The sequence below is a fragment of the Manis javanica genome, chromosome 15 (assembly GCF_040802235.1).
Source record: "Manis javanica isolate MJ-LG chromosome 15, MJ_LKY, whole genome shotgun sequence".
Taxonomy (NCBI): Eukaryota; Metazoa; Chordata; class Mammalia; order Pholidota; family Manidae; genus Manis; species Manis javanica.
This window is the reverse complement of record NC_133170.1, coordinates 22,650,601-22,662,233: the sequence shown is the minus strand read 5'-3', so window position 1 is coordinate 22,662,233 and position 11,633 is coordinate 22,650,601. Positions and strand designations below refer to the sequence as shown.

The 11,633-nt window shown below is 48.9% G+C and overlaps 1 non-coding gene and 1 pseudogene across 1 annotated transcript; one reads left to right on the top strand and one right to left on the bottom strand.

The window, feature by feature from the left end:
* Positions 1–725: 725 nt before the first annotated feature.
* LOC140846457 (apoptosis facilitator Bcl-2-like protein 14) lies at positions 726–5,719 on the bottom strand (annotated as a pseudogene).
* Positions 5,720–7,046: 1,327 nt separating this feature from the next.
* LOC118973327 (U6 spliceosomal RNA) lies at positions 7,047–7,149 on the top strand. Its single transcript, XR_005062599.2, has one exon. It is a non-coding gene; the product is annotated as a U6 spliceosomal RNA (small nuclear RNA).
* Positions 7,150–11,633: the final 4,484 nt, after the last annotated feature.

The following is an 11,633-nucleotide window of genomic DNA, read 5'->3' as shown; positions in this document are numbered from 1 at the left end:
AGAAAGGCCCTCCTGTCCTCCAGACCCTCAACTTCAGCTCCTGCAGCAGCCGTGGTCCCCACAGTACAGCACGGCCCGGACAAACTCTGCCATCCGCTTCCGGCGCTGGGAGACTCCAGTACTCCGATTTGGAGAGAGAACTTCTGCCCTGTGCTTTAGTGTGTGTCCACCCGGAGTCCCTCTGCCCCCGTCGCCCACTGGAGTTCAGGGAAAGAGAGCCGAGAGGACTGTCCTTGGTGAGGGAAGGCAGGACTGACCTGCTCCTCCTGTAGTGCTTGGCCCTGCTCTTCTCAACTGCAGAATTCCTGCCGTCCAGTGGGACCTACAATCCTAGCTGGAGCTACCGTTCGGCTGACAGCTGACCCAGGCTGGTGGCTGCTCATTAGTTCTGCAACGTGTTCTGCACCAGAGCTGGTGTCTGACAACAGGCCAAGGCAACAGCATAAAGCTCTGGTCTGATGCTCCCCCTACAACCAGTGCACTCCCATGGGCACGCTGGTCCTCGGCCATCACTAACATGACTAAATCTGATGCTGCATGTTCCCCGTGGACAAGGTGGAGTGCACCCTGTGTACCTCCTCCTCTTCCTCAGCAGAAGACTTTTCTTTGGCTTTTGCAGTGAAGCTGGCCATCTGCACACTCCCTTTGGCTTGGGCTGCTCTCTCCAGGACAATGTCAGGCCCTTAGTCCCTTGCAGCCAGGCTTCTGGAGTTGCAGTGTCCTGAGCTGAAGAAATGTGTAAGTGCTCGTATACCTCTGCCCAGCAAACACTCAGCCCAGCACAAATACTCCAAAGGGAAGTTTACCTTTCTTAGAACTTGCAGTTCTCAGCTGGAGGCTCTGGGGCTCGGCACCTGGGCCCACCACTAATCTCCCTTCTGACTGGAAGCTTCCTTCCTGGTAGGGGAGCTCCTCTGGTGGTGGCCAGGAATACACAATTTCAGCAACTTGATTGGCAATGCAAACAACTGTGGGGTCCACAGCTGAAACAAGACAAAATGGTGCTAAGAGCCCTTCCCAGAACTTGGTCTAGGTCACTGGTATATGCAGTTACCCAAAATGAAAAGACCAGGAAAGTGCCCTGCGTGGGTATGCATGGAGGAGCACGCAGAGAAATGATAGCCACCTTGAAACAACCACCCGTCTGCACCCTCCTTTTGAAGTCTTCTAAAATTAGGGACTTCTTTCCCCTTTGCACGGGAAGAAACACACAAGGGAGTGCCCAGTTCTTAGCTTGAGGGAGTGCTCATGATGCCGTTATTTTTACTCTTTTTTTTTTTTTTTGGATATCCTTTATATCTTGGAGAGGTGGCTCCTGTGTGCATAGGAGGGCATTCAGTAGTTCCACAAGCCTTTGGGGGTTGGTCACTAAGGGAAGAGAAATACCCCTGCTCTTGGGCCATGTCCAGCACTCGTGCCCACCGTCAGGTAAACACTGAACTCCCGTGGCTCATGTGGTCACGTGTCTCCCTGCTCCCCCAAGTTCTCTGGGAAACATACAATCAATGCTGATAGGTAAACGAGGTCGCATAAAGTACAACCCACAGCCTTGGAGAATTTACACTCAGGAAAGGTATTGCCATAACTTGCACTCTTAATTACAGAACAGTGAATGCATTTGGGGACCTGAAGGCTTAAATGGCTTTGGACCCCTTATTTGTAGCCTGTGAGAGACCAGTCAGCTTTGCCACTGGGCAGGGATGGGGTCCAGTGGAGAAGGCAGGTGGTAGTGCTGAGTTATTTGGAAGTAAGATTTTCATTGCTGATTCATCACTAGGTTCTTACCTAGTAGAAACCTGTACAAACTCTGTCTTTGAGCCATACGGAGCAGCCATATCATGTAATATTTGAAAAACAATTTAATTTACAGACTAGAGTAAAGTAACAGAGTGCAATTTTGGTCAAAAGATTGCTGTGTGGGGGGGAACTGTTGGACTTTGTACATCAGGATAGATAAGAGAGGCCTGTGCCCGATGAAAGGCAAACTCTGCCATCCTACGGGGCTGCCAAGGGACCTCTGGCCCTCTCGCCCTGGATTCCTCCCCAGGGCCTTGGCACCCCCCTTTCACCCTCTGGACATTCACTGGAAAGTCACGGCAACTAACGCTTGATCCATAATGCCTTCCTTTAAAAAAAGGCATAATGGCTTCTTTGAAAAGCCATATGTTTCTTGCTCCATCCACAGGGTTTGAAAATAGAAAAGGAGAGAATTAGAGAAGGAGAGAAAGGGATTGATGCATTTCCTTCCCATTTTAACAACCAAATCAAATATACTTTCCATTTTAAATCAGCTTACTGTGGCCCAGCCCGCGCTTGAACGCTGGTCACCCAAGGCCTCTGGCAAGGAAATGGCAGGAGTCTAGGTCCCAAAGCCAGAGGGCGGCACGGAGACAGGACAGGGGAGCTTGTATTCCCTGCCTGTGTAACCTTGCGCAGCCTGTCCGGGGTGAGCAGCACATGCTCTTCCTTCAGGAGCCGCCCCGCGCCCAGCTCACACTCAGGCAGATGAGGGCCCCAGAGGCTGCGTCTCCTCATACTCCAGCCCCACCGTGTGGCAGGGCCGTCATAAGGCCAGCAGGCCCAGAAGTACACAGTCAGCCTATCCTTGTACAGTATATGGATCTCTACAAATTGGTGGGCATGCAAAGGAAACCTGTGCAGGAAAAACGAAGCAAATTCATTTACACTCAGATGAACTAGCACTAAGGAAGTTTCCCATTTGAACACGTTAATTCTAGACACTGAAAAAATAAAAGATTTCCTTCTTGTCAGAGTTAGTAGGCAAGGGACACTGGATGAGGGTAGGGAGAGGACAGACAGCCTGCCCATCCTTTGAGGCCTGTTTTTGGGGGGTAGTGTGGGGCCAAGGAGAGCAGGGTTCGAAAGTGTGTCAGCCTTTCTCCTGAGGCATTGCTTCAAAGAGAAGAGGCAGGGAGTTTGAGAGATTTCCATAGCATTGAGACTGCTATTTCCCAGTTCCCATTTCCTTCCTCCTTAGCAACAGACCCCTGAGATGTCAGCTGAGCAATGGACTGAGCTGAAAAAACTCCATTTCCCAGCTTCCCTTGCAGTAAGGAGTGGCCAGCGAGATGTAAGCAGTTGAGTACAGATTCAAGAAAGCTCTCTCAAGGGGAGCTGAAATATCTAAAAAGTCACCCCTTTGTCTCTTCATTGCTTCCTCTGACTGTGTCTGAACTTGGGTTCAAAGCAGTCACCTTGCAAAATAGGCAACTTTCAGGTGGGAAGCCAGTAGCTGAGGGGTGGCAGAGTAAGAATTCCCCAGTGCTGGTGGAGCTGCTGTCGGGCCTGGGCAGCCACACTTTCGTCTTCTATATGGGAGACAAAAATAGCCTCTGTGTTATTTAAGCCAGAGTTATTTGAACTTCCTACTATGTGTTGCAGAACTATCTTAACTGCAACATTCCACATGGAGTGAGTCAGAGCTGTGGGGCAACAGAACGTGCACATGTAAAAGAACCTGGGCTTGGAGTTTCTAAAATTGGTATTGATGCCCATTTTCCTGCATCCTAAAGCCTCTCGCTACTAGACTTTGGTGTTGGGACATAACCTCATAGTTCTCACTTAAGCCTGGTGCCTGAGTCCTGAAAATGGTAGCACAGTCTAAATTGTGACCTTTGGTTAAAAGACAACAGCTGCTAAGCTCTGATTTACATGTGGCAAAGTAGAAATAGAAATCAAGGCCCTCTTGAGTCACACACAACACAACCGCCCACATTATTGTCCGAACAAGAAAGAAAGGAAGGTGAAGGGGGTAGCGAGGTACAAACTTCCAATAATAAAATAAATAAGCCACGGGGATGAGAAGTACAGCATAGGGAATATAGTCAATAATATTGGAATAACTTTGTACAGTGACAGCTGATCATCACACTTAATTGTGGTGGGCATTCCATAACATGTATCACCATCACATCCCTATGTTGTACGCCTGAAACTGATATAGTGGGTCAAATATACTTCAATAAAAACAATGGAAACATTAAAATCAAGTGCAGATCTACAAGAATAAAGACAGCAAAATTATGAATATAATAATACTTCTGAAATTGGAAAAACAAAAGCAAGGAAAGAGAAAGGCAAGGAGGGAGGATAAACTGCACATACATGTTGTAAGCTAAGCCTCTTTAGGAGGCACCCATTTCTACTTTTTTAGGGAAATCTATATATATCTCAAGAAATAGCTTGAAATTTTAGAAAATAAAAAAAAGCCTAAGTGATACTTGAGTAGTGTGGAAATTCAGAATCCTTTATCTCAAGAGACCAAAAGATTGAGGTCTGTACAAGCCTTCTCTGTCCCCTGGCAAAGTAGCAGAGCAGGGAAGCAGGTGTCACTTCAGGTGCCCCCCAACTGCTCTGCTGGCTCCAGAGCTCAGCTGCCGCCCCTGGCAGGAGGGGCCTGGGGTCCCACGACAGGCTGGGCCAAGGAGGACTTTCCCACCTGATCCCAACCCCAACTCCTCCTGTTCTAAAAACGCTAAGTCTCACGAATGGAAGTTTCTCTGATCCCAGTGAATGACCTAAAGCTGGGCTGCTTCTCCCGCTAAGCCGGGACATAGTTTAAAACTGAGACATTACTGCCCCCTGCTGACTGATTACTGACCAGCCCAGCAGGAGAGGGTGGGCTTCTTTTCACATCTGGAGATTGGTCACTGGGCATTGTTGAAAGGGAAGAGGATGCTTTTGCCAAGGTTTGTGGATGAAGCGCAACGCTCTGTGATAAAGCTGTTCGGAAAAATGTTTTATTCAATAGCATATGTTTTGTCCCACTGAGGGAAGATTTTGTCAAAATGCTTTTGAGTTGTTTTCTTTGGGTGGCTTATACTTTGAAGAATATTTTTGTATATAGCTACCTGATCTTTCCATCCACCCTAAGAGGTAGGGAGTGTGGGCTACCCCAACGTACAGATGGAAAAACAGAGGCCCAGAGAGGTGAGCTGGCTTCCCTTAGGAAGAGCAAAAGCCTGAACCCCTCTAGGGCGCTTTCCTGTGTATTGGCCTCTGACATAGAGGATTTGGAATTTGGGCAGCAAGCTTATTTATAGACAGCAGAGAAATCCAGTCCCATCACCCCTTACTGCCACCCTCTTCCTTCCTGCTTAGTCTTGAGAGAAGGAGAGTAATTGCTACTGAATATTAGTAAGTTGGGAAACTGAAGTTCAGTGAGAGCCCCGCCAAAGGGCGCATTACCAGCGAGGAGCAGAGGAACTACCACGCGTGCAAAGAGCAGAGATTCTGCTGCAGGAGAATCTGAGACCTACCTTTGTGCTTTAAGCACCGTTCCACGTTAGAAAGGGACCTGGACCCTGACTGACTCTGATGTCCACTCTCAAGGTGCACTGTCCTTTGACCCCAACAATGGATCTCTGTAGACGACCTCAGAGAATATTCCTCCTTCTCCACTACTCCAAAGAATGTTCACCAAGATGACTTTTTCTTGGCAAGGATTATGGGCTTCTCACTGTGTTGGGAATTTCTGCAAGCCCATGACACCTGTGTCCCTGACTCATTTGTTGAGCAACTCCCCAGTCCTTTCTGGGACAAGCTTCTTGTTCTCAACCGCTCTGGCGAGAAGACAGCAGAGTTGTTCTTGAAGACATGCTGTTTGACATAGAACTCCAGGATTTTGAATTCTAGGCTATTTGGGTCGTCATCATCCATGGGGATCTCCTCCAGGTCACACTCTCTAGTGGTACACATGGCGGGCCTGCAACAACAAAATCCACATATGTCCTTGTACCTGTGGGCAATCTACCCCTGGGACTTCAGGAGACACAGGGGTGCAACTCCATGAACATTCATTGAGCACCTGATTGTCCTTACACGGGAAGGCAAGGGCAGAGCCAGGGTTGTTTCTGAAAGTTCAGTCGTATAGAGATGAGGAAGGGAGACAGGTACATGGGTAGGTCCAAAGAGGGCGACGTAGGTGCTACACCGGAGGTCAGATGGCTGGTGTGGGGAGGAATCAATGGCTGCAAATAGAGAGCAAGCCGAAGCTCCCTGAAAGATTGCAAGGATTTAATGGGTGAGTGGGTATCGGGGTTAAGAGCAGGACTGGAAGAAGTTAGATGAAAGGTGAACTTAGGATGTGTTTAAAGAGCAGCTAGAGAAGTGGAATAGCATAAACAGGCATTGTGTAGACAGCTGGGGCTCAGGGAGGTAGTGGGACAACAAGTGAAATGACAGTCAGTTCCAGATTATGGGGACCTTTGAATGTGGGGCTGAAAGCTTTGCATATTCTCTTGTTGCTCAATCAGTACATTTAAAAAGGAGCCTCAAACAGTGGGAAGAAATTAAAAGTCTTCCTGAGAGAGGGTAGGAGGGCCAAGGAGGAAGCGAGCAATGTTTGGGGTCCCTGACCCTTCCTGTTCCCTCTCCCAAACTTTGCCATCTGCTCAAGCTTACAGTTTTGCTTCTGTTTCTTGCCATATTTGGTGTTCCATGCAAGATTTCATCTGAAAAAAAAAATCCTTCTATTTTTGCAAAATTTGAAGAGCATTGTTGGAGGAAATGGAGAGCTTTTCAAAGTTTTGAGTGGGAGGCTGATGTGATCACAGGCATGTTTTGGGAGGATCATTAGGAAAATGATGGGGTAGAGGGACTTCACCTTTATTTCCATATGAATAACTGGATAGATATAATGAACTGACTTTGTCAGTTTTAGCTTTCATGAAATAATCCCTTTTCTGGTTTCTTGCTGGGAAATAATTTCTTATTAATAATCTGCCTTGCATTCTTTTGTCATATAGTGAGGACCACATATTCTTTTTAGTCCCAGAGGCCAGAAAGCCCAGACCTACAGACTGTCACTGGACTAAAATTTCCTAGACAGTGGATATTCTGGAAAAGAGTGTGGGCTTCCTGACCTAACCAATGACCAGCTGTATTGGGCAGGTTATTTCACCTCTCTGAACTTGAGCTTCTTGTGGGTAAATTGAAAATATGTTATCTTGGAGGGATATTATGAGGGTATAAGATAATGCATGAGAAATCTCAACACAGAACCTGGCTCAAAAATGGTAGCTACTGTGCTCACTTCAGCAACACATAACTAAAATTGGAACGATACAGAGATTAGCATGGCCACTGTGTAAGGATGACACGCAAATTTGTGAAGCATTCCATATTTTAAAAAAAGGTAACTACTATGTTTTTTCTTGTACTACAGACATCGCAGGTCCTCTGAGTCTGTAATTGAGGTGGTTCTTAATTAGGGCCCCTTTAATGGTCCTATGTTAATACTGTCTTTTGGTATATGTAGGCATATGTTTTTGGCTCATTAGACAGATGTAGTGATATGAATGGGATGGCTGGCATATCCCTCTTTCTCTTTCCACTGTACTCTCTCAAACTAGGACCAACTTAAAAAGAAATGGGACAATCACTGCAGAGAGACTTCGAGCATGACAGGGTACAGCTAAACTGGACTGCATACAGACAAATTGCACTGGGAGTCTGTAGGCCAACGGTCAGGGCTGACTCAGCTTCTAAATTGCAAGGTCCTTGGGCAAGTCACTTAATCTCTTTGGTTCTTGGTTTCCTCCTCATATATTCTCTAACTGTTCCTGAAGGTTCTACTATTTGAAGGAGGGGCTTCCTGTCTCCATGGTTGTTTCCTCTCCTTTATTTGGAAGGGGCTCACGCTGGCTGATACAGAAGCTGTTTGCCTGAGGAACGGCTCCCTGGCCAGGCCCCCAGAACGCAGTGGCCCCTGGCTGGGTGAGTTCTGATGGAAGTACGGCAGGGAGGGGGCTGCAGGGGGCTGGTCCAGAACATCAGGTGCAGATGGAGGGGACTGAACTGGATTTCCCAGTGTCACCTTGGGCAAAAATGCAAAGCCTGAGATACCCACTACGCAAACAGAAATATTTCCATGACTCCTAAGCCCCACAAACCTGCTTCAGATAAGCGGGTGTAAGCAAACACTTGAGGGGTACAATGTGAAGTGGGGGTCCTGGCCACTGTGCATCGTCCAGTTTCATCATTTTTCCATCCTATGCCAGGGCTTCGATAACCGTTCTTCCCTCATTTTCTCCCAATTTAACACTCACATCACTCACCCCAGCAAACCTTGTGCTCGCAGGAGCCACTTCCACTTTGTGGCAAAGCACCTGCGGCCTCCGGCCTTCCCGCCTCCGCCCCTCCCCCCATGCATGCGCACAGACTCCGGGGCGCCGACACCCAGGTGTGCAGAGAAGGGGCCCAGGCCAGAGACCAGAGGGGGACTGTGTCAGGCGAGGATTCGGGAGATTTCTAATTTGAAGCTTTCCTTTGATTCGGGCCACTCAGGACACCGTAGGCGGGAAGTGTGCAGGGCGGGGCCGGAACTGCATCCTCGGGTGGGATGCTCCGTGCAAAGCTTCTGAAGAAACTCCGTGTAAGTTAAAAGCGGAACAGAGCAGAACAAAAAATGAAGGAAACTTTTCTAATGTAGTGTGAGGACTTTAAAACTGTGTGCGGTGTAGCTGGGGAAGGGAAAGAAACAAGTTTGCTAAATGCTGGTTCAGGGGCAGCCTCGGAAAGGGCAAGATGGCGCACATAGCCCTTCCGCTTTGTGAAACGAGGTTTTTGCCATTTTATAGGCTACCGAAAACTGAGTAGCCGGTCCAACGAGCAGGCCAGGCCAAGGATGAGTGAGGAGCAGAAAGCTCAGCTGTGCTCAGGCAACAGCTGAGTAAGGAGCCCTCACCTACCTGAGGTGGAGGTGGGTGCTGTGCCCAGGGCCGGGGAAACTGAAGGAATCCATGGGGACATAAATGCATTTAACAAGTGTAGGTTTTTTTCCTCCTACAGTCCTTCATTGTAAATGAAGAGAGAGCTCTTGTCAAATTTATAGCGAGGTCTTACTATAGAGCAGCAGTGAGCGAGTTTATCATATGCTAGATCCCTTCTGCCATCAGCTATTTCTGTTGAGAATAAATGCCCAACCAGGGGCTTACAGAAACTTCACCAGTAAGTTTTATGCATGTGGAAAGGAAGTCTTGGGTGGGGCCTCTTAGGGCTGATTCAGAGCCCGGAGGGAAGAATTAGCAGTAGGCTTATTAGAACTATGACACTTATTCTAATTTGATGACACAGTGGATGTAACTCTGCTCTTACTACAGTATTTACATACTCTCGCAAACCAGTCACAGCAAGGTTACAGAGCTGCCTTTGCTGGCGGATTTTCCCCTCCTTGAGGGTTCCTTTCCCATCACCCCCTAAATGGACAGAGTCCTTCGGGTCTCCCTGCAGCCTGGGTCTCCCTGGCATCAGCAGAGAAGGTGCTCTTTCCCCAGGTAGCTCAGCTGGAAAGGCCGCAACCACAGGGAAGCACCTAAGGTCACGTTATTTCCAATCACAGGTTTGGTATGTTTCCAGCTCTGGATTGTTTGTTGAAGTTAAATTTCACTTCCCTTCCTGTGGCAGGTCATGGATAAGCATACAGAGGAAACATGTGCTGCTTGGTTCCATGCACAGAACCTGCTACGTACAACTAGGGCCCAAGAAAGCTGGACAGAACTTACTCTCCACTCCATTCACGCCGCGTCTACCTGTCCCAGTGAGGGGTGTGTAGGACCCCTTGGCAACAGGCTGTTCAATGGAAGAGATGACTTCCATTGCTCTGGATAGGCAGGTGAGGCCCGAGTGTGACTCGTGAGTATAGACGCTTATCCAAAGGAAGTTTTTCAGGCTAAATTATGAGTTCAATTTTGTCTGGTTGCCTTGAGCCTGCCCTTCAGCATCCTGTACTTCCTTATGCACTTCAGGAGCAGTCTGACCTTTTCCTGGTTCCCTGAACTTAAGACTTTAGTGTCTTCATTTCTTGCCTGTTTGTCATCTCTAAGAATGACACGTTCTTTAATCCTGAGTTAAAAGAGGAATGAACAGAGAAAAGTAAGATGGCGGCGTGAGTAGAGCAGTGGAAATCTCCTCCCAAAAACACATAGAGCTATGAAAATATAACAAAGAAAAATCTTCCTAAAATAGAGACCACAGGACACAGGACAACATCCAGACCACATCCACACCTGCAAGAACCCAGCGCCTTGTGAACGGGGTAAGATACAAGCCCCAGCCCGGCGGGACCCGAGCGCCCCTCCCCCCGGCTCCCGGCGGGTGGAGAGAAACCGGAGCGGTTTTTTTTTTTTTTTTTTTTTTTGGCGAGCGCTTTTTGGAAGCCTTAGAGGGACGAGCCCCCGTTGCTGGGGAGGCAGGGTGGCGGGACCGGTGAGGAGGTGCCTGGGAACGGCGCCGGAGGACAAAGAATATCCCGCGTTCCTCCCTGCGAGACCTGGGGGCGGGTGCCTGAGACCGGTGTCTGAGGACGGAGGAGGTCGCGCGTTTTTCCCCTTTTTTTTTCGCTTTTTGGCGAGCGCTTTTTGGAAGCCTTGAAGGGACGGGGACCCCAGTGCTAGGAAGGCACGGTGGCGGGACTGGTGAGCGGGTGGCTGGGACCGGCGCCTGAGGACAAAGAATATCCCCCGTTTTTCCCTGCGGGACCGGTGGGCGGGTGCCTGAGACCGGCACTTGAGGACAGAGGAAATCGCGCGTTTTTCCCCTTTTTTTTTTCTCTTTTCTGCGAGTGCTTTTTGGAAGCCTAAAAGGGACAGAGACCCCGGTGCTAGGGAGGCAGGGCGGCGGGACTGGTGAGCGGGTGCCTGGGACTGGCACCTGAGGACAAAGAATATCCCGCATTTTTCCCTGTGGGACCGGTGGGTGGGTGCCTGAGACCAGCACCTGAGGACGGAAGAAATCGCGCATTTTTCCCCTTTTTTTTCTCTCTTTTTGCTGAGTGCTTTTTGGAAGCCTTGAAGGGACAGGGACCCCGGTGCTAGGGAGGCAGGGCAGCGGGACTGGTGAGCGGGTGCGTGGGACCAGTGCCTGAGGACAAAGAATATTCAGCGTTCCTTCCCTGCGGGACCGGTGGTGGGTGCTTTTTGGAAGCCTTGAAAGGACAGGGACCCTGGTGCTAGGGAGACAGGGCAGCAGGACCAGTGAGCGGGTGCCTGGAACCGGCACCTGAGGACAAAAAAAAAAAAAAAAAAAAATCGCTTGTTTTTTCCTTTTTTTTCCTTTTTTTTTTCTCTTTCTTTTTGTTCCCTCTCTCATTGTTGCTGTTGTTGTTTTGGTTTGGAGAGTGCTTTTTGGAAATCTTAAAGGGGCAGGACAGGTCACTTAGACCAGAAGCAGGGAATCTGGGGATCTCTGGGCACTCTAACCCCCTGGGCAGCAGGGAGCACAGAGGCCCCTTACGGAGATAAATAGTCTCCTGGCTGCTCCCCCTCCAACGGGGCTCCACATTTTGGAGGAACAGCCCCAGCCAGGCCAAGCCCACAGCAACAGCGGAGATAAACCCCAAAGCAACTGGGCAGGAAGCAGAAGCCCTGTCTGCGCACAGCTGCCCAGCACAAGCCACTAGAGGTCGCTATTCTCCCAGGAAAAGGCTACAAACCAACAAGAAGGGAAGCTCTTCCAGCGGTCACTTGTACCAGCTCTGCAAACTATCTCTATCACCATGAAAAGGCAAAACTACAGGCAGACAAAGATCACAGAGACAACACCTGAGAAGGAGACAGACCTAACTAGTCCTCCTGAAAAAGAATTCAAAATAAAAATCATGAACATGCTGACAG